At 50.7% G+C, this 22,991-nt stretch overlaps 1 protein-coding gene and 1 long non-coding RNA gene across 4 annotated transcripts in view; one reads left to right on the top strand and one right to left on the bottom strand.

The window, feature by feature from the left end:
- Positions 1-10,974, bottom strand: part of CASZ1 (castor zinc finger 1) — a 214,605-nt gene extending 203,631 nt beyond the window's left edge. For 2 of the 3 annotated variants that reach the window (XM_019511746.1, XM_019511747.1), the window contains exon 1: positions 10,812-10,974. The gene's annotated coding sequence lies outside the window, so the exon portion shown is untranslated. The remainder of the gene's footprint in view (positions 1-10,811) is intronic. The other variant, XM_019511748.1, reaches the window with a different exon arrangement.
- Positions 10,975-12,954: 1,980 nt separating this feature from the next.
- LOC109293681 lies at positions 12,955-19,795 on the top strand. Its single transcript, XR_002096358.1, has 2 exons — positions 12,955-13,562; positions 16,832-19,795. It is a non-coding gene; the product is annotated as an uncharacterized LOC109293681 (long non-coding RNA).
- Positions 19,796-22,991: the final 3,196 nt, after the last annotated feature.

Below are 22,991 nucleotides of genomic sequence, written 5' to 3'. Positions count from 1 at the left end.
CCCTGCTGAATGCAAAGCCATAAGTGACTTGCCCAAGGCTGTAGAAAGAATTGGGATCCGAGCCAAGGCCAGGGTGAGAACTCAGGAGCCTAGTTTGGTGATCAGAGCAAGGCAGGAGATATCACCAGGGCAGAAGGGTTGTGTACTCAGATGTGAATGATCAGCATGCCGACAAGTACATAGCAGCCATGTGTCACGCCTTGACAGCCCTTGCCCTCTTTGCCAGCCTCCACTGTCACAGGCCCCATGTTAAAGATTAAGTTTTAAGCTCTCCAGGCCGGGAATCAAGACTTTTGCCCCTAAAGCAATGCATACAGAAACCCACTACTGCGGGCATTCTTGACATCTCCCTAGATCTTTAGCATCTAGAGATCTAGCAAGTTGGGATGGCAGAAGGACTCCCCACACCAAGCTTTTCTAATGTGCCAAACACCATATCACTCACTGACTTGGGAGCCCCATAAGTGCTCAGGGTGAGGGGGCCTCAAGGGGGGAGCAGGAGAGCTGCCCCTTCCTGGCTGTGCACCTTTCCTGCTGGAGCATGCACAGGGGATCCCCGTGTGGCAGGAACAGTAGCAGAGAGGGCAGAAGCAGCAGCTGGCAGGTCACCAATGGCCCAGCTGGCAAACAGACTCTAGGCCAGTGTTTCTCAATCCATGGGTCGTGACCCCGAAGTGGGTCGTGAGAATATATAAAATAGCAGTGAACAAACTTTAAAAAATGGATTCTCCTTAAAGGGGAAACTGTGACTTCTCCCTTGTAGGCTGGCAGAGTCCCAGACTTCAAGGGGCTGCTTGGAGCCCCCCTGCCCCACACTGGGGGCCATCAATGTTTACAAATGGGTCCTGGTACGAAAAAGGTTGAGAACCACTGCTCTAGGCCACTCCTAGGGTAGAGGTTTTCTGAAAAATCCTGAGCCATCCTACCATCCACAGCCCCCCGGACAGCAGTGGCTTCCTGCACTCTCTGCCTCCTGTGACCATCTGCACCCCAGAGAGAGACCTGGTGCTCCCCACAAAGCTGCTGTCCCAGAGGCCCCTGTGCCAGTGTTTACAGCTCACAAAAGCCAATTGCTTGTCCTCTCCCCAAAAAGCTGGGACAGAGGTGGAGGCACTCTGTCCTGCCACCACTCCCAACTAGCTGGATCCAGGAAAGAGGAAGCTGTACTGGGACCTTCTCCAGCAAACTGCGCACCCCCCGCCACAAGGAGCCTCACAAATTAAGGCTGCTCCTTTAAGAGGTTATCTTTTAATTTGGCGCTCCCCCTCCCCACCAAGCTGATTTATTAGTTTACCTCTCGTAAATTGTAGCCCCATGCCTCCTTGTCACCCGCCCCGCTGCCATAAATCCCCTGCAGGACCTCATCACCCTGCTGCCGGTGGTGCAGCCCCTGCCCCCCAAAGTCACCTCTGTGTCCCCGGGGAGTACGGGGCTCATTTGCTGGGGTTTGGTCTAGCTCATCTCAGCAGCTAATCCCTTGGGTGGCTCCTGTCAGATTATTAATTAGCTAAAGCGGATCGGCCCTGGAACAACATGCGTTTGGACTTCAGATAAAACAGGATGGCGGAGGCTTGGTGTGGGGCTGCTTAAAGTGACATGCTCCCTTTTTCTCCCTTGCTTTTTCACAGGGAGGGGAAAAGAAAAAAAAAAAAAATCAAGATGTGCTTGCAGCTCCTCACTGGTAGCAGGGCAGGCAAGCGTGCAGGTGAAGGTGCGGCTCTCCGAGGTGAAGCCCATGAATGGCAGGCATGACTTCCCCCAGGCAAGGATCCTGCTCCCTGCCCAGTTGCTGTTGTGGCCTGATCCTCAACCCCACAACTCCTCTGCCTACAGTTTCTTCCTGAAAGCTCCACCTACATGCTTGCACCAGCACAGCCAGGGGAGCCCTAGGGCTGCCCTTAGCTGAGCATGAACAAGTCACTATGCCACAACAGGCTTCGGTTTCCCCATCTCTCCAGCAGTTATCTTAGCCCAGGGAAAGTCTTGCTGTCCCATTTGCACATGCTGGCTTTAACACCTCCTTCCCCACACAGGCCACTCTCCCAGCAAGAAGCCACTAGACAGGGGCTTCTGCTATGCTACACATCGGAAACTCCACACCAGCTCACCCAGGGAAGGGACCCCCAGCACGACTGCTGCTGGAGACCAGTTCTCCCTCCAGCTCACTCCCCAGTTTGGGTTGTTTTGACTCAAACCGGTGAAGCTGAAATATCGAGTCACAATGGCACTAAACTTCATTACCAGCTCTTAACACAGATTACTTAATAAAAGCAGGCCACTTTAATTGCTTTTCCCTATTAGCATTTCTGGAGGAAAAAACTGATTAATTTGAAAAGGCACGTTCCCACCCACCCCTACCTCTGGTCCCAAACCAGACCCCCTGCCTGCGCTGCCCCTGCCTGCATGGGCGGACCAGTGAACAGAGAGAGAGAGCAGAAAACCCATGGCAAAGCAAGGGACTGAGGGGATGGAGGAGCAGATGGGAGTAATGGAGTGAAGCAAACAAGGGAAAGAAAAATCTAGTTTCCTTTCTGGTGAGCCCATAAAGAGCGGCATAGGGGAATGAATGGGGGGTGGGGGTGAGGGTGATGAGGAGTGGGTTGGAGGAGGGCAGCGGCAGGGCTAAAACAAGGGACCCGAGATTGGATTTGGGTATGGGGATGTCCACAGGACTTGCACTGCACTAGCAATGCAGGCAATGCTGAAGGGCTAGGAATTAGCATTAGCACAGAGGGCCTCGGGTCTGGGTCTTAGCCACCCTGCATGCAAAGGTGCTGCACAAACTTTCCAGGAGGGAAGATGGACAAGAGCCACCTGCTTTCAGGCTCAGCTCTGTCACCCAGCCTGCCCACTCACCCTTTCCTTGGAGCTGGGAGAGGCAGCTCTTCAAGAAAAAGAGCACGTCAGGTTTCCAAAATCTGGATTGAAAGGTGGCACCTCCATGGCCTGGCTTGGAAACTTCTCCATATCTGAACCTAGGGTGTTAGGCTGGGCCCACCCCTGGATATGCCTATTGCATGGAAGGGAGCTCTTCGAAGTCGGAGCACTCAGCATCTCTCTTTGCCCAGTGGCTGCCCCCCCGGGAACCGCACGGACAGTGTCCCCAAGGATCCCCTGTAAAGACTCTTTGCCTGGGAGAGCAGGGGTTCATCAGGAAAAGGTATGTGGGGGAAGGAACACTTGGCAGGACTCCCTTCCCTTACAAATGCACATGACATCACAAGGGCTGTGTGTGAGCCCTGTCCCCTTAGGGCAGTGGGGGAGGAAATGAGGATGGTGGCTAAAACCCTCTCCCCTGCCTCACCTGCATACCTGAGTTGTGCACAAACATGGCTTCTCCCTGCTCCAGCATCAACTGCAAGGTCCTAGGATGTTCAGCTATCGATTCAAAAACAAGACATCATGGTCTGAAAAGCCCCTCTCTTTATGATGCCCAGCCAGGACAAAACTGTCTCCTGTGGATGCTCTGCAGCACTCCCATCCAATGACCCAAAGTGAAAATAAGCTTTCACTGAAACATCCCTGGACTACGAGGCAGCTCAGTTCAGCTTCTGCTCCCACCAGCCCTGAGAGGTAAGGACACTAGCCCCTTCCCTGGCAGGCTATCCTCCAAACCATTCATACTCAGGCTGAACAGTTTCTGTGTTGCCAACTTCTGCCACATCTCCTTAAAGCCCCAGCTCCTGAAAGCAGCAGCTTTAGCAAGTATCTCAGCTTCCATTTTGTGAGAATGGTGCATTTCCAGCCCTCGCGGTGGAGGGGAGGAGCTTGGAAACAGTGACCTCTGTGCACCCTGAAAGTGCAAAACCAGGACAGCAACCTTCTGAGCTTTGAAATCTCACAACTTTTTAAGCCAATCTCATGGTTATCAGGATCCTGACTGCATTTCACAGTGCTTGGTGCTGCCATTTTGCTGTAACTTCACTTTCCTTCTGAATGTTCCCTATTTTCCTCTCCATTTTTCTTGGCCTTAAAGCAACTGGACACACAATATGCAGCTCAGGAAAAGTCACATCTCCACCTTGCTTGGTGTAAACTGGGGAAGCCACATTAGCTTAAAATGCAATTGTGCTGCTTGGCACCATAAGATAGCTTGGCCTGGATTTTTAAAGTTACTTTAAATCAGGGGTGCTCAAGCCGAGACCATGGGCCAGTTCCAGCCCCCAGAGCCATGCCATCCGACCCATGAGGCTCCCCACAGGTCCAAAAATTTGACAGTGTGGGAGCAGTGGCAGTGTTAATTGATACTCCCCTGCTGACAAATTTCTGGACCTACGGGGAGTCCCATGGGTCAGACAGCACAGCCCTGCTCACTAGATTGGGTACACAGGGTGATGTGGGGCCGATCGAGGCATGCAAGGCTGGGCTGAGATGGCACAGAGCCCAATTCAGGTGCACAAAGTCTGGCCAAGACTATGTGGGCCCAATGCATGAGTACAGGGATTGGCCTAGGCCATGCAGGGCTTATTCTGGACATGCAGGGCCAGGCAGCGGCAGCAAGGGGCCTGATCCGACCTGCAGACAGGCCCCACGCCACTCATCTGGCCCACAGGGCCAAAAAGTTGAGTGCCACTGCTTTAAATAGTTAATTAACCAAAAGGAAGGAAATAAGCCCCACCTCTGGTGTTATCCCCTGGGTGACTATGTACTTCTGGATGGAGCATTATTAGCTCTGGAACAAACCCTGCGTGGAATGTGTTGAAGAAGGCATTGTATCTCTTTCCATGGGTGTGTTCATTTTTTCAAATTTTGGTTTTATTAATGTGTTTCTCAAAACTGCATTTTCTTACAGCATTTGCTCTGGAAACTCATTTGCATACTTAAGTGCCGATTGGTCCAAAGGCCTTCCAATCGCTTTTTTTCTCGTGATCTCCTAATGGTCAAGAGCCATGAACTATTTCCTAGACAATCCAGTCATGACATCAGAAGACCTGAAGAATAACTCTGAGGTGTAGTGCATTCACTGGCTGGCCTGTGCAGTCTCCCAAATGTCCTGGACAACAGCTAAACGGGCTCCCAAAGCTCGTGGGGCCTTTGGAGATTGGTGTTAACCTTCATTTGTAGTTATTCCTCTAAGGATGCAGCAACATACCCATGCATGTGGCAGTTAATTAGAGCAGAACGGCCTTGGCTTGGCTCTATCAAGATGAGGACGAAAGCATTACCTGGTGGTTGAAAGAACCAGGAGAAGGCACCTCCCAATTCTAGTCCTGACTCATTATATTAACATAAAATCAAGCTTGTTACATCAACAAAAGCTTAAGTAAATAAACCAAGGCTCATCACTGTCTTGTACTTTGCAAGTCTTCAGTGGGCCCCTCTCTGCACAAACACACATGATTAATGTTCATCGCAAGCCCCATGTATGTCAAGATGGAAGGACCCACGGCTGGGGAAAAAGTTTCCGGGAGAACATAAAGTTCTTCTTAAGGGGACCAGGGCAGAATCCCAGCACTACTGAAGATGAAGGGAGTTTTGCCAGCGATCCCCCCCGAGGGCAGGATTTCAGCTCAAGCCTTTCCGTGAGCTAGTAGGCAGGGCATAGGATTAGCAGTCACTGCTCTTCCTTTTCACTGTGGGTTGTTCTCACATGGGACCTCTTTTCTGCATTGGCATGTCATGTTGCAAGCATTTGGCACATCGGGAAATCAGGTAACTTGGGGCAGGTAACTTTGGACAAAAATCCAGTTGCCCTGGAGTAAGTAAAAGAAAGTGATGTTCCACCTGAAAGGGTAAGCTGTCTCAGCATGGGAAACATAGTAAAAACTGCTGTTCTTTAGCATCTGTATGATAGCAGTGTCCAGAGGTTCCAGTCGAGGTCTGAGGCCCCGCTGTGCCAGGTGCTGGACAGAGAGGGAAGGAAGGGGCAATCCCCCCTTGGGCTGACTCTAAAACACAAGCAAACCCTGCAGTCAGGAGGTGGCATTGAAAACGGGTAGGTCTGGCGGAGGGAGAAAACTTCTCTTTGAAACCTGGGAATAAAATCCTGACTTTGAAGCTACCAGCAAAATTCCCGCTAACCTACATGGTGCCAGATTCCACCCCCAGGAAGTCTGGATGGGATCAAGAAGACAGAAGTCCTGGCAAAGGGAAAGACCTGCCAACTCCTAGTGGCTCAAGGAGAATCAGGCTGTTGAAAAGCCAGAAAAATGGTTCCAGATGATAGGAGTGGCAGGGTGGAAATCCACCCTTCTCCAAGCCAGAATGGTCTGCTCAAACACTGAGCCACCTCCATCTGCCCAAGCTGCTGGGAAGGCTGGCACCACAATGGGACAACTGCAAAGCAAACGACAACAATTTGCCCAGCACTGGCTTCTTTAGAGTCTGCCTGCCCTTCCACAATGGGGTGTGCACATGTGCGTGTGACCATGTGCTGGCACACCACTAGATTACAGTGATCCTGCTCACAGCTAACAGCTCTCTGCAATCGAGGATCAAGGAGCAGCATCTCCACTCTTTAAGAGAGTCCTGCTTATGCCACCAGATTACTGCCTGCAAGGCTCTGGCCCTACCATGCAGTAAAACCTCTTCCCCCGCCACCCCTTTGCTGCCCTGAGTCATCAGTCTGATCTCCCACTCTCTGCGTGGCTGGCTGGAGGTGATGCCAATAGGCTCTTTGGCATAGCGGGAGAGGTTGAAGGGATTTGGCATGGGCTTCTCTAAAGATTCATTTCACAATTGCTCTGTGCCACTCAGGGGGAGGGGAAACTATAGATGCTCCCTCTCCTCACACTGGCATCTGGACTCTGTGCAGGCCCCTGGTAAGGATGTGATCAATAGATCCCAAGCTCCTCCCTTTCCCATTATCAGTGGGAGTGGCAGGTGCTCAGGACCTCTCAGGATCAGGCCCACCCATGCCCAGAGACCAGATGAGGCATGGGTAGCTATGAAGCCTGCTGAACACATGATTTCTTTTCCTCTCCTTTGACTTCCCCCCCATTCAGCTTTCCACAGCCGCCAACCAAACATCTGATCGAAGGCCCGGGGGAGGGAGTTAGAACTGTCCGGTCTGGTTACGAGTGAAGGTCATTGATCTAGTGCAGACCAGGGATGCGGAAAACAGGGGAGGGAGCAAAAAACCCTGAGAGAGAGTGCGAGCGAGCACAGCGAAAGGCAGCGGAAGTGGCTGGAACATGGTTTCACACTCCGAGACCCAAGGGCTGTTGTCAACCCCGTCCTTCATGCTCACATCTTGTCACACTAGAGGTCAGGTCTCCCAAGCGTTCCTGGAGAGCTAAGCCAGTCCATATGGCAGGCAATATGTTAACAATATGGAATGGCTGCTCGTCAGGGCCTGAGCAGATGGATGTGACAACCCTGCTCTTATCCCAGACAGGCTTTTAACATGCTCCCTCTCCTTTGCTCAGCCACACCAGAGCAAAGGGCTGGCTCCAGCCAGGTCAGGCCACAGCAACACAGGTGAGAGCGCCAACCAAGGTAACATCTGCCCTGCTTTGTCTGAAAGGCCTGGAGCTCAAAGTCATCCAGAACGGCCCAGCCAGGAACAAATGCTCTGGTCCTACCAGGGATGTTGGTTGTAGCCATGTTGGTTTAAGGATGCAGGAGGACAAGGTTCTTTAGGTAAATCTGATATCTTTTAGTAGACCAACTAAAATAGTTGGAAAAATTCTTCTTTGCAAGCTTTCGGGTACAAACACCCTTCATCAGGCAAATACTACTTCTACCTGAAGAAGGGTGTTTGTACCGAAAAGCTTGCAAAGAAGACTTTTTTCCAACTATTTTAGTTGGTCTAATAAAAGATATCAGATTTACCCAAAGAACTCTGTCTGCCTGGTTCCACCAGGGCTTGCCTGAAACAACACAGGGGAAGCAAACTAGTCACAGACCCAATGTGGTAGGCAGGCCTGGCACCTTGTCCTTACCAGCACACTGAGGGATGGCTCACAAACAAACCATGCCAGGGTGCACCAGGATGGAAATGATGATCTGTAAGGGCTCTCCAACCCTAGCCTCTCCATTCCCCATCACAGGTCAGCATCTCCCCAAGATGGAGTCACTACAGCTTTCAGGAGGTTCAGCATCTCATGCCAACCCAAAAGGCAGAAGGAGCTTCTCTTATCCCTAATAAATAAGATCTTTTAGGACTGTCAGACCATTTCAGTGGTGAACTGGACAAAATCAAAACTTGCTGCTGGAAAAACAGTTGCCTCTCAGCTGGCACTGCAACCCCTGCAACCAGCGGCCCTGATACAGCCATCCATGTCAACTGCATCTGTCTAACAGACCTAGCCCATTCCCACCCCTGTTTTTTTTTCTATCCTATGCCTCTCAAAAGCTCATGTCCAGTGAAATTCAACAGAGATTGCACATCTCCCACTCCTATCTCCACCATTACTAGGCATGGCACAGCCTAATTATGTATGTTTTAGCGTGTTACCAGTAAAGAATGCATATCATAGCTTGATTTATGTATGCTGTAGCAGGTTACTGGTTAGTGGGGACATCATACTAGACACTGTATATCCTAAGCAGGAAGTTTATGATGTGTACCAGGTAGATACTGTATGTTCCAGCCTTGCTAGGTAAAATAGAGCATGCTAGAATCTAGACTAGATTTTGTAAGAGCCTGGGAAAATTTTACTCACCAAGAGCAAGTAATGCATACATATATTTCTATGGGCAAGCCAACTGTGCTTCAGTTTCCCAGCCTCCTCCTGGCAAAGGAAGGCCAGCTGATTTCATACCCAGGCTGGGAAATTTCCACAATGATTTTGCAAGGCTGTTTTACATTCCCCAGCTCTTCTTAGGATATTGGGGCAGATCCTTTGCAGAACTGTCAAGATGGGTTGTGGTGGGGCCAGCCGGGCTCCCATTTTGACTTATTGGGAGAGGAAGCCATTCAGTGGTGGTACAGTGAAGCTAGTCATCTTCTATTAAGCCCCAAATTTAGATTTCATTTGGGGCCGGGGCAGACAGAAGGAACTGGCGTTTCTATTACTTTTCCAGTATAAACTGGGGGTCCAAACCCCACACTGCTGCTGCCCCTCTCCAGCACACTGGGGCCCCCCTGCCAGAAACTGGAAACAACTGCCCTGAGGTGGGGTGAGCACCCTTGGGGACTAGTGCAAAAGCACTGGAGTCAAGGGAGAGAGACTCCAGCTTTGGATCAGGCCCTTACAAAATAGCTCCTGAAGATCCAGCAGCCACAACCAAATCCCAGAATTTGCATCTGATTTGATAAGCCCACAGGGCTCCCTTTATGTCCCAATGTCCCATGCCCTCTCTCTTCTCCTTCAGTTGTACAGCTCCTCACCCACAGGCAGGAGTCCAGACTAGCAAGATCTGCAGCCTCTGAAGCCCAAGGAGGAGAAGGCCCTCCATGGTTCAAATAAGACACGCAGGTGCCAGAGAACTCCATCTGCTGAGACCTTCTCCCCAGAGGTAAAGCCCATTGGCTACGTAATGCAAAATGAACGTCTCAGAACCAAACGTGCCAGACTGGAGGGACCGTAGCCGTGGAATGGTGTCAGGAGGTACCGACCAAGCTCAGTGCACCACAGCCCATCGTCCTGGCCTGCAGCACCCTTAAACAGACAAGTCTATCCAAGGTGCTGGTCACCAGGACATCTGAGCACCCAGTTGGCGTTTTGCTCCCCCAGGAGAAGGGTTCTTACTAAAGTCTTAGGTCTCAGGACCTGCCTTGCCCTTCCTTTGCCGTTCCAACCTGAAATTCCCAGTCCTGATGCTGCACACGCACACCTCTGTCTGCTGCATCTTGGCTCCCAGTGGCCTCAGATACTGTGGCACAGTGATATCTCACTCAGTGAGTAAAAGAAACAAGTCCCCAAGTCTCCAGAATGATGATACATGAACTCACTGAGCTCCTCCTAGGGATGAACTTTGTTTGGCTGTGTGTTTCCACTCTCCCTTACTATTGCTGCCATCTGGGTGGTAACATGGACCCCATGCATAACCAGTACCACATAACCAGTACTCAGGCACTACCTATGTCCTCAGGATCTCCTACCAGCAGCACACCTCATGTGGCAGCACCTTCCAACCCACCCAAGCCAGGTCTGCCACGCAAGAGAGGTTTATTACCCCACTGTAGGTCTAGATTGTAGTTATTCTTTTAGTCACACTGTACCAACCCTGTCTTAGCAGAGCAGCTGGGAAGGAAGCCAGAAGGAAAGACATTCAAATGTGTTTCAGAACAGCAGAGTCCCACCCTCGTAGTACATGCCACTCCCCAACCTTTGTGTTAGTGTTACAGACCCCCAAACTCCTCACACACAGACACTGAGAAGCTGTAGAGACTCTTACAGGCCTGATTCCCGCATATCCCAATTGGTCAGACATAGGAACCTGTTTCCATCCCAGCTTGACATGTTCCCTAGAAAAACACAACACTGTAGATGAGGAACTTCAGAGGAAGAAGACTTCAGAGTGTCTCATGTGAAAATCATCAGCCATGGATTTAATCCAGGTGTACAAACTACAGTATCAGAAGCCATGGCCAGCCCCATTTTCTTCTTCCGAAGTCCCTTCCTCGAAGTCTCCCCATCTTACTAGCTGTGGCACTGATGGCTTAGCCAGAAGCATTAAAAATTAAATTCATACCCATCCAACAAGTGCTGTATGGAAACCAACCCTGGGCAAACCAACACTATGCTGAAGCTGTGACCCACATGGGGGCTTCCAACAGCTGATCTTAAATATGAACTTAGTGCGGCAGAAGTGCATCCCCTAGGGACTCAGTGGAAGTCTCCAGCCGCTCGAAATCACTTAGAAACCAGACTCTGGCCCTTGCCCAAATGAAGAAGGACCAATTACAGAAGGGAAGTCAGTACCTTGTATCAAGAAGTCAGTGGGTTCAAAGTCCATTCCACAGTGCACAGCGAAGAGGGGAATCAGGACCTGTTTTCCAGAAGTCCTTGATGGACACTGCAAGAGTTTGATGGATCCCCTTCGCTTGGCAAAGTCTCTTGGCCCTGAAGAGAAGGATGAAAGGAAACGAATGGGATATTATTGACTGAGCCACGCAAGAGCCATGGTGAATCGCATGCCATTACTGATGCTGGCCTGGAATGCCACAGCCACCTGCAGAGCTCAGCAGTCCCTTAGCCACGAGGGCCCAGCTGAGGGAGCAACTAAACCCTCCTCTCAGTCATCCAACCATCTCATGAGACAACCACTCCAGAGGCCCTTTACACAATCCTCAGTTGGACGCTAAACCACAGACCTCCCTGGAGCACATGACCATCCCGCTCCAAGAAAGAAGCGAGTGCCATCCAAGGGCCAAGGCACGGACAACACTACCAAGCCATTTATTGAGAAGTGCTCCCACTACAACTTGCCTTTGCTGTCCACATTTCTTGGCGGCTCCATTTCCTAGTGTTATGGGTCATTTATTATTTGCATTTACAGAAGTGTGTGAGACCAGGATTTTGTTGTGCTGGGGGGTTGTACATTCACATAGTAAGAGAGACACCCACAGTCCCCCCCCATTCCAGTCCAAACAGACAAAAGAAAGTAACATTATTCTCAGATTACAAAAAGAAAAAACTGAGGCTCAGAGACTAAAAGTAGCTTTCCCAAGATCACATGGCAAATCTGTGACAGATCCCTCAAATTTCAGTCCAGTATAAAGACATCATCTTCCTCTCCTGTTCCCCTTGGATGTCTTCCTCCACCTTTGCTACATTTGTCACCCTCCCTACTGTCTGTAGCTAGTGCCACCTAAGACAATTGCCTTCTATTTCCTCCTTTAGAGGGCACTAAAAAAGAAAAAAAACCCAAAACTTTTTTACCTCATGTGCCAAAAAGAAAAGTCCAGGCTGGAATATTTGACAGAAGCTCAGAAGCTTCAAGCTGATCTGAGAGGTAGGATTTCTAAATGGGATGGGCTTTTTTATTATTACTATTTCCATCAGATAAAAAATAGAAGCAAAACAAAAGGGGGCTGTTGAGATCTATTTGTGATGGGTGCTGGGCCAAAAAAAATGGAGCCAAAGAAGTTAAAACCCTGCAAGCAGCAACCTTTGTGTCAATTTAAGCAAATATTGTGGCGTTTCCATGGCAATCCCTGTTTTGAATATCCACTACACTCACTTTTTAAAGGGCTTTTCCTGTTTGCGTTTCAACTTCAAAACCTGTAAATATTTTCAGCCCGAACACATACCAGCTTCTGCCACCCCCTGAAATCAGTGACATTGTTCCCTTGCTCAGCAAAAACCCACCACCATAAGAAGTCACCCGCAAACACCCCGTTAAAGCAAGGGGTTGCATCCGGCTCGCATCCTCCCGAGGCTGGGATTTCAGAAAGGGGGCCAGACCTGTGCCTGCTCCCTTTATGTCAGGCCTGGCTGCTTGCTGCAATAGGTACAGGAGCCTGTTTGTTTTCTTTTATGAAAGCTGATGAGTGAAATTAGTCCTCACAAAAGAACGGTGCTGATAGCACCGGACAGAGCTGAGCACAGTGCTGGCAGGTGTTTCAGGGCTTCCTGCATCGAGCCGTGCTCACCACAGACCGGCAGCCCGCTCAACTGCTGGGAGCTTCTGCCTATGCACCCCATGCCAGCGCTGGCTTCCCCGTCGCTCTGCACCCCTCTCTCTTCGAACTGGCACTAAACCAGATCGGAAGCTGCCGGTCGCCTTGAGCTACGTGGCGCTGGGGCATGTGCAAGTGGGAACCAGGAAGAGCCCAGACCTCACCAGCCCCTCTGAGCAGAGGTAGGATTTGAACTTGGGTCTCCAAAAGGGGGAAAAAAAACCCAACTAAAATGAAGACTGCACATACACAGGCCTGGCCCACTTTATCATGGGTCTCTTACCTCCAGCATGTGCAGCCTGGAAGGCAAAGCACTCGCTGATACAGTGTCCCTTGGCCGAGCCCTGAGATTATTTATTAGCTGTAAGCACAAGGAGGTGGGTGCTCACTCTCTCCACCACACACAAAGCACCAGACCCAACCTGGCAGGAATGCCCCATCTCAGCATGCCTGGAGCTACCCACGATGGCATGAAAATGCCCTTTGCTCTGTGCCAAAGGTAACTTGTCCAGCCAGGAGGGACCCTGTCCAGGTATCTCCAAACCCCCTGCGTTGGCCCTGCTGTAGGACTGTGCTGCTGCACTGTCCCCTCCCTGCAGCCCTGGGAGATTGGTGGTTAACTGAGAGTTTCCTGGAGACCATGGATTGGTGCCAGGCCCCAAGTGTTAGTTTAGTGTAATTTTTGGGAAGTCAATTTCCTTTGTTCTTTTTTTTAATGGGTTTTTTAGGGTTTTTTGTTTTTAAATGGAAACACACAGGAGTACTCAGACAAGGACCACGACAAGGGCTGTTCCCTAGCAGGCTGCAGCGTCCCACCGAGCTTCCTAGGCATCCCTGTACGTGCACGAAAGGATCTTGGAAAACAACAAAGTGTGACGTCAAAGCCATTTTGCCGAACATCCCGTGGGGAACTGCTTCTCCTGCCACTGCCTGAAGGGAGTGGTCATGTCTCCCAGAGGCACCCACCTTGTCCTGCTCATTGCAGAGCCCAGGCTGCTGCTGACAGTGGACCAGGTATGAACTCTGGTATCCTGGCCTGATTCCAGTTCAGGTAATTATATCCTACCACCCTCCAGTTTCAGTGGGATAATTTATCCCTTCTTTACTTTCTGTTCCAAGCCATTGTCCAGGAGTGTTATTAAAAAGCCTCCTAGTCCCGCCTCAGCAGTGCCTGCACTTCTGTATGGATGCAGGAAGCTCTCTTCACCAGCATGCTGTGGGATCCTTGCTGCCTAGATGCCACGTTGATTAGCTTCTTAGAAAGAGAGGGAGGGGAATAAAGTACCTCTAGGATTTGTTGTTATTACTGGGCCCTCTTAGGATGGGAAAAGGCAGTGACTAAGCCCAGCCAGAACTCAAAGTATGAGCAAGAAGAGGGCAAAGGTATGTGTGTGTAAAGGGGGGGCGGTATTTGGGAGGATACATAGGGAATCACTACCTCTCCTGGAACAACAGCAAGTCCTTTGGCTTGTTGCAGACCAGCAGTAGGTAGGGGTTACCCATTTGGACCCTCCATGAGGCAGCTCTGGTGGCTGTGACAAAGAGAATATCTACTGGGAGTGAGTGGAGAGGAGGGGGATCCTCCCTGTAAAGGGCACAGTCAGTCCTGCAAATGAGACCCCCAGGGAACCCCCAAGAGAGGCCAGGCAACTCTTTTCTACACCAAGGCCTTTGCTGCGTTCCCTGGTTGTGGGAGGGAACAACTATCTGCCTTCAAGGGAAGGTACAAGGATCAAGAAAAGGGGAACACTGTCCCAACATATCCCCCGGCGCAGGTGTGGGGAAGGCTCAGGCTCAAAAGCCTTAAAATTTCCTGGGTACTGGAGCCTCTCTCAGCATTAGCACCCAGCTGCCAGATACATGCAAGATGGCAGGAAGAGCTGTCACCTGAGGCCCACGTGACCGTGTCCCCTTTCACATCACAAGTAAAACATACTTTAAAAAAGGAATGCGTCTCTGAAGCTAAGCAGAGCCAGGACTACTGTCCTTGAAAGGGAGGCCTCAGAGGAGCATTGGGGGGCTGCAAAAATAGCGCAGGGGAGCCAGTGCTGAACGTCATGTTCTGCCTTCACAAGTCCTGCATTACCCCCCCCAAAGCTATTTTCTATGCAACAGCACGGCTGCATTCCCTTCCCTATCTCCTAATAAATATCACGAGATGAGTATCTCCTTCCCAAACGAAGCAGCATGACCCACTTTCTGAATCAGGGCAGATGCAATGGGGCCCTGGAGTCCTGGACCCCTCCCAAAGCCAGGAGATTTTGTAACAATTACAGCAACAAAAAGAAATAGGAAAGTAATAAGTGATCCAAGAGCACAATGGCAGAGCTGACGCTGTTGGGTAATTCTTGATATGTTCCCTGCCATCCCACGCTTTGGCATTTGCTTATGACACAGAAGCAAGGGCCCCACACAATCTCACTTCCACCATTCCTGCATTCCTCAAAAGTATCAGGTCCAATTTCAGAGTTTGGCCAATGGCCCAGGCCTGGACAACTGCTCTCCTCCTGCATACCCACCCCAAGCCCTCTCAGGCAAAGTTCTTGTGTGGCAGGTGTGGAGGCTTCCCATTCTGTTGATGCGTGCCCCCTTACTGCCCTTCCCCACGCCAGCTCACAGCCCGGGGGAATTTGGCAGGGCGACTGTGCCTGTGGAACTCCAGAGCTGGTGACCAGCGGAGTCCCAGCCATAACAAAAGCATTACCAACTCCCTTGCCTTTCTTTCCTCGACTGCCACCATGTAAAGTCTTTTCCCCAGTTCATGCTTCTGGACCCGCTACTCAAACTGGGGCAATGGGCAGGACAAGCTCACGAAACGTGAAGCTGCCAGTGCTGGAGGCTGCTACTTAGACGCATTAAAAAGAAAAGTCCCTGTGCCAAAGCTCTTGCTCTCCAAACCAAACACTTTTTGGCTTGCCAACCAACTAAGTGGGAGGGAGGAGGCTGTATACAGGTCCCTGCTTTGCCAGCTTCCCCGTGTCAACAGAGTTGCTCTGCACTCACCCAGGGTCTAGGCTAATGGGGTTGGAAAATAATTAAAACAGGAGTTGGGGGGTGGGGGCGGGGAACAGACAGTATTTCTTCCATCACCCAAAGATCCAAAACCCACACCCTGGAGATCTAAGCTTTAGGTCAAGGCATAGAGCAAATGCTGTGTCCAGGAGGAAAGCGTGCCATGGGGACCTCTGCCTATCCAGGTGTGCACACCATGGCTTGCTGCTGTGGCAAGCAAACTCTAGCTCCTGCACTGAGTTGGTATTATAAATCCTGAACAATCAGGTACCCTCCCCTGAATGGCACTGTGAGCTTTGGCACCAGTTGTTATCAGTTTTATGCTAGTGCTTAAAGGCCTCTGCCAACATGAGGTCCCCGAGACCTAGGTCCTGTACATGTGCATAGTGAAGGACAGACCTTGCTCTAGAAAGTTTGCGATCTAATAGATAGACAAAGGGCAGGAGGATGGAGAGAGGCACAGAGAGATGAAGGGATTCGCCCAAGGCCACACTGCTGCTCACTGGCAGCCCCAGGGTATGAACCCAATCTTCCTGAATCCCAGTTTAATGCCCTGCCCACTGGACTATACTGTCCCAGCCTGATCTCAAACTGCCATGGATTTTGCCCCTCTGACGGCTTTGCCTGTATATTCTTGACGTTCCTTTGGCAAAGGGCAATGGGGCAAAGGCTGCTCGTAAGTGTACTGAAAGAACTATTTATTTTTTTAAAAGTGAAAATAAAACATCAAAGTTAAGAAAAGAAAGCCCTTTTACCCAAACTTCAGAGATTAAAAAAAAGAGAAGAAAAAGCCTCATCTTAAGACAAAATCCTATTTGATGTGTCGTGGCATGAAAATGTTTTTCACTGCATTTTTTCAGTGTGATCTCACGCGCCCTGCAAACGGGGTACGCCCAAAACACCAGGTATTTTATGGGACACAAACAGAGCAAACACATATACAATTAAAAAACAAAACAAAACATGGGATTGGTAAATATTTAAATTAATCAGAGCTGGCATCTGTGCTGGCTCCCCTCCCTCAGAGACGTTGGAGTGCTAAAAAAAAAAGAAAAAAAGAATAACGTGACCTTTTCCTTTGTGTTTGTTAGTTCATTGCACTTTGGCAGGTTGGATCAGCCCAAGCCCTTCCCAGGACCAAGTCCAGAGAGAACAAGGGCAAGGGACTTTCTGTCTGCCTGGCATCAGGGATCTGAGGTGGGCTGCAGGAGGCGGCGGGGATCGGGCTGGCTGGGTGAGTTGCTCTGACCTGTTTGTTGTCTTACTCTGCACTGCGGGTTCCTTTTTTTTTTTTTCTTCCCTTTTCAGTTTAATTGTTGGAGGAGTTTACAAAGCTGTTTGCCAAAAAAACAATCGACTCCAGGGAACCAGCTTACACAAAAAGGGCGTGTCACCATAGTGAAGCTGGGGAGCCATGGAAACCACCACCTTTTTGCATTTACCCAGGTGAAACCAAAGCTTTATGGATGGCTTGTGAAATCCACAGAGATCTGCTGGGAAGTGAAACACCAAGGCCGAGGAGCACACATGCACATATACGCACAGGTGTGCGTGGAGTACCCCGAGAGCATGCACATGGACACTAGTGCCCAAGTGTGCAGCTCGCCACCACAAATGCTCAACACCTTGCAGACTGGACATACCATTTCATTCACAAGAGGCACACAAGCATGCCCAGGTGAGAGCACGCTGCATCACACATGCACACACCTCTGTATTACAGGGCCCCACATCAGTCATAAAAGTGCTTAGTGCACAAAACTAATTTTTTTTTTTAAACGCACACACACAAGCACTGCAGACACATGCACAGGCAGAAAGATATCCAGCCCTATATGAACATGGGCACACATACACATACAAAGATACATAATGTGTGATGACATCGGGCCATGTAACTAAACAAACGCCATTTCACACATGCACATGGATGAATACACAGACACACACAAACACAATGAACTGTCATGACACATGGGCAAATGCTAGACAGCGAGTAACTGGCCTGCCATCTGAACCAGAAAAGGAGTGACCAAAGAGGACAAAAGCAAATGCAGAGAGGAGCTCCAGGCCTCTGCTGCAGCAACCTGAGGTGCTCTCAAAGATGCAGTGACCATTGTCCCCCGCTTCCAGCTGCAGAGACTTGCTGACCATGGCAAAAGTCACTGGGTTTTTGTGCGCACGGGGTAGATTCAGGCCCAAGCCGAGAGCTAGGCCACTAGACCGAGGTGGTGCAGGGGCTTCGTGAGGGGTCCCGCAACGCTCCTCCTGGTACTCCCCCAGCAGACGTTCAGCCAGAGGAGCCAGCAACGGACTACTACCCTTGGGACTGTCCCCTGAAGTCAGGGAGGGTCCTGCCCAGCCCATGGTGAGATCTCAGCCGCGGGGGCACAGAAGGTGCTGGGTCCTTCTGGGGGCAAGAGGCAAGATGCCCCCCTTGGAGCAGCTTCGGGGGGAGGAGCTCACATCACCACACCGTCTCCCTCTGTCACATGCCACAGCAGGTGGTCTCACCTCCACAATTCAATGAACCCTGAACAGGCACTGAGTCCTAATGCTAGGGCTGTTCTGCTTCAGCCTCCTCATATAGTGTCCCACTTGAATTTAACACCACAAGACCACTGTGCAGCCACCGACACAAATGCCAATAGGAGCCGTCTTTGGGAACCATCATTTGATACCTGGCATGAAATGGGCCCCAAGTGCAGAGCCCTGCTGGCTTAAAACAAAGCAACCCTCATCTCTCAACTCACTCGTGTACCTCATGAGTAACTCACCCTGTTCCCAAACCCAGATGCTGGCATCACTAACCCTTATCCAGGGATTACACCAGTGTTAGCAAACAACCGGCAGTCAGGCTAGGCTAGGAGTGCAAGGCTCGGTGTGGGGATTACAAAGGGAGGAGCAATTCACTCTTGGGGAAGGAGGGGCAGTTTTCAGGACCTGGGAGGCATTTTCTGTGGGGTATTTGCAACCTGCTACCTTGGACAAAGCCTTCATAACCCAGCTCAGCCTCAACCAGCAACAGGAAAGACAGACTTGCCTGTCACCCATCCTGGACACGGAGGGCAGAAAGAGTTTGGCGGCAACCCACACTCTTTGCGCAGAGGGGGATGTGTAGGACAGAATGGGGCTCAAGTGAGGGGTACAGGGGCTCCTTTCCTCAGTCTCCCTCCCTGTCAGGCCACTGAGGTAGCTCCCTGCTGCTAGTCAGCTGGAGCCACATCCAAACTTGGCATCAAACATGGAAATGGCACTGACTACCACAGCAGAATTTGGCCCTAAAACCAAAGTGAAGAGCCACTCCCACCCCACACCCAACAACACCTTTGTCATTCTCTTCAAGAATTGCAAGGCACATTGCAGACATTCAATAATCCAGCCCCATTCACCATAAGACCAGTCATCTTTGAAGATGAGGAGACTACGACACAGCCAGAGACTCTTGGGACCCCATAGCAGCAGAGCCAGCAGCAGCAGCTGGATGCTTGGACCCCGCACAGCCTACCCTGATGTACCCTCACCCTGACCCTAGTGGGATTGGGAGCCACTTCCCACCGCTCCCCAAGAGCACCCTATGGAGGCTGGCAGAGCTCCAGGCAGGGCTCATCCTTCCCTGGGGGGAAAGAGCCAGGACTCAGCGTTAGGCCTGGCAGGGCCTGGGAAGAAGGCAAGTGCCGGTAAGGCTTGGTGCGTCAGCCTTTCTGGCATCGACCTCCCAAACTCATTCAAATATTTCCCTTTTTTTTTTTTAATTTAATGTTCCCTATAATTCATCTGTCCCAAAAGATAATCAATAGAGCCCGTAATGAAAATTTGAGCCATATTTTATGATTCGCTGCAGGAGAAAGGGCCACATCAGCAGGACTGGCCTTGGCTCCCAGCAGCGTGCTCGCTTGCTCAGTCGCTCTCTGGCCGGGTTTCCCTCCCTCCCCCACGGGGCTGCTGATGGGGGCAGTCCCTGCCTCCCCACTTCTATTTCTAGCAACAGATATTCTGGCGGCTGTTTCAAGGGTGTGCATGGGGTGGGAGAGTCCCTGCATTGATCTCTCTGGGACACACCAGAGAGAACCTCCTGAGCATCACCCATATACCATGTGGGTCTAGGGCCTGCCCTGCCGCACAGTAACCAGACTATGCCAGGTGATGGCAGGGCTGGGGCCCTCTGCTTTCCGAGCTCCAGGAGTGGCAGGAATGTTAGGCATGAAGGATCATCTCACTTCACACCCAGGGCCCCATTTGCTGGGACATTAAAGTTGTCTCTCTCTGATATCCGGTTTCTAAGTGCTTTAAATTATGGGAGCTACAAAAGCAAGTTGAGTGCTCTTTAGACCTCTGTCAAAGAGCTGGCCATTGGGCCCCTAATACACCTAGAGTTTGGAAGCATGAGTCCCGGTCTAGTGCTCTAGTGCAGATGTCCCATTTCACTGAGATGGCTGGACAGTCCTGGCCCCAATGCCCAGGTGGATAACCCCTAATCCACTGGTGCATCCCAGCACTGTTCCCAGAGGACAGGCCCTTCTTATCTGGAAGCTGGGACTAGACACAACCTGCAGGCAGCGTGACATGCCAGCAACTCAAGTGGCATCAGCCCTCAACGCACATATTCCAGTCAAAGCACTGTTCTGAAGCACCAAGCTATAAAAAACACATTTACTTGCCACATACAAGGTCTGCTGGGCCCTGACAGGCAATACTTGCCCATACTACTCTGTGGGATCCTAAGCCACACTGTCCCACCTTTATAACCATCCATGTCCATTGTAAACATCCATGCCCCATGCTGGGTTACTGAGCTCTCCAGTCAGGGGAACCCCCAACAGTACCCATCAGCTGGAGGCCTCTCCTAACCCAAAGAGCCACAAACCCTGGGATGGCTGCTGCTTTCTTCCTGCCAGGTTATTACAAGACGCATCTTTTCATTTAGAAGCTGCCCAGACCTGGCTTCTCTTAGAGACTGGGTATCTCAGCCAGCCTCCACACACCAGTTTTTCACTGCACTCTGTGAATCCCACAGCACTTCCAAGCTCCTTCATCTATTCTCCCAGCACATTGCTAGCCGGATTGTTGTTCTCACACATGCTCAGGGACGCAGCTAGCCCTGAAACTAAAGCAAAAGACTCCATCCTGTTCCTGGAACCTTTCTCCACCTCGGATTCCCAGCAGCAGGTCCCCTATCCCCCCTCTCTGGGCTGGAGCATATTTCACAGCCTGAAGCTGCCGCGTCTGCAGGGAGCCGGAGGTAACAAAACTGTCTCTTATTTGGATAAAGTAAAATATCAGAAGTGAGAGGCCGGGAGTGAGGAATTTATAACAGCAGCTAAGGCAGCAAAAATACAGTCACCTGACCGGGAGCTACCCTGCATGTCACGTTGCTCAATTTCTCGTGTGCCCCGGAGGGCTGGAGGCTGTGCAGAGGGCAGTCAGAAAGCTCCAATTCTCTGCACGCGTGAGAGCAGTGACGTCCACTTTGGACCCCCTGCTGAACAGGATGCGTGTGCCTAGGCTTGAGGCTACGATGCATGAAGTTCTTGGGCCCTCCAGGGGTGCTGGCAGTGAGTTTGCATCATCTCACTGCTTTGAAGCTGCTGGGGGTTAACTGCTTTTATAAGACAAGTGCGACCAATCTCATCACACCCTGAGCTGTGAAGGGAGACTCCTGTTTCTCAATGGAGGGATGAAAGTGGCTTTGTTTCCCGTGAAAGGTGTATGGGCTGGCAGCCAGAAAGGCTGACTCCACGGTTTCCTGCCATGCCTGCTCCCTAGTGCAGCACTGCCCATGCAGGAGCACTGCTGGCACAGCACAAGAGGTTCTGGCCCCAAGTCCACGGCATCCTTCTACCAAGAAGCTCACACTGCCTTCCTGCACCATCCCAGCACCTGGTTTCTGTCCATGTTCTAGCCCCACCCTGGAAAGGCAGTCTAGCACCATCACCTCCATTTTAGAGATGGGGAAATTGGGACACAGGGAGATTAAGTGAGTTGTTTTAGGTCACTCGGGTGGGCTGTGGAAAAACTGGGAATAGCACTCCTTAGTTTCAGTCTTGTGGCCACAGCACTGCACCATCTTTTCTCCTTGGCATCCCTGCTAAGACTGCCAACAAAAACAGGTCCAATAGTAATGTGGTCCCAGACTGCTAGAACAGACAACGAACACGAGGGGACATGCAGCAGCTCTTATCCCCTACTGACTTGCAAAAGGTTTGAACCAGAGGCCCTCACTAATATTTCACGGGCATCCTGCCTCTCAAAATCCTCAGGGAGTGACCACTGCATTCGATGAACCCAGCTGATCTGAACAGTGGCTAAGCAGCATTCCACTCTATTTGTGCTGTTAATGGACTGTAGGTCCATTTCATATAGACACACACAAGTAAATCATGCACACCCGTGCACACACTATATATGTAGGTGCACAGATATGCTACATTATATATTAGTACTGTTAATACGACAGAGACAGGCAGTCCCGGGAACATGACACTGAACAATTACTATCAGTTTGGGCTTTCTCAGAACACCCACAATGTTGAATGTCAGCAGACATCACTTACAGTAGAAATATTCTAACCTGATATAAAGCCTTAGAGATCCCCACAACCAGATCCATTTTTTAATGTGACATGTTGCCGGCTATTGGTCCCCAGAGCGGGCTAATTGCTTCTGCTAGTTTTAAAAGCCAGGAGTTATTTCATTGAAAAAGTGAATGAGTGCCCTAGAGCTCTGTGATGTCCTCAGGTTTCTGGCATGAAATGACCATGTACACACAGACACACACGTGCTCCCATGTAACAGAACTTCCCACCACTTTAACTCACTGTGTGCTGGCAGGGAATTTTCCATAGTAAAACAGGGACAACAGGGAGAGAATAGGACTTGCCTGAGGTCACACAGGGACTCTACGTCAGAGCTGGGAAAAGAACCCAAATCTCCCAACTCTCACTCCAGACAGACAGCCTTCTAGGGATGCAAGAAGGACAGCACCAGCCCTGTGCATCCAAATCACCCCCACTACAGCAAGACTTGCAGCACAAGCTTAGATACTTTCTCGGTTTGCTTCTAGACCTAAATGACACCTTACAGACCTGAAACTAAAGGAGTTGAGAAGTTGTACTCTGTAACAAAGCCAGACAGTTCCCCAAGGACATGCACCTTCCCGGACACCCTCACCTCGGACAATGGACAAGAGGCCGAAAAGGCACATGCCCCTGATGGAAGCTACCCACGCCTCTGCCAAGAAGCAAGCGTATGTTCTGGGTGCACCAGCAGACTATTGGGGCACACCCCAGCACCTTCCTTGGGAAAACGAGCCCCCAGTGTCTAGCAGAAAAACGAGAGGTGGCAGGAAATTCCAAAGGTCCTTCTAAGCAGAGAGAAAAGCAGTTCAGCCCCTCCACCTGCTGGGGAAGCAGCCAGGTGATGCTCCTGCTATCTGAGTCTTGTTTGGTGAACCACTTGTTTTCATGAT

This window comes from Gavialis gangeticus, unplaced genomic scaffold, assembly GCF_001723915.1.
Source record: "Gavialis gangeticus isolate Ggan-Ray unplaced genomic scaffold, GavGan_comp1, whole genome shotgun sequence".
In the NCBI taxonomy this organism is placed as follows: domain Eukaryota; kingdom Metazoa; phylum Chordata; order Crocodylia; family Gavialidae; genus Gavialis; species Gavialis gangeticus.
Note: the sequence above shows the minus strand (reverse complement) of the source record. Positions and strands in the feature narration are given on the sequence as shown.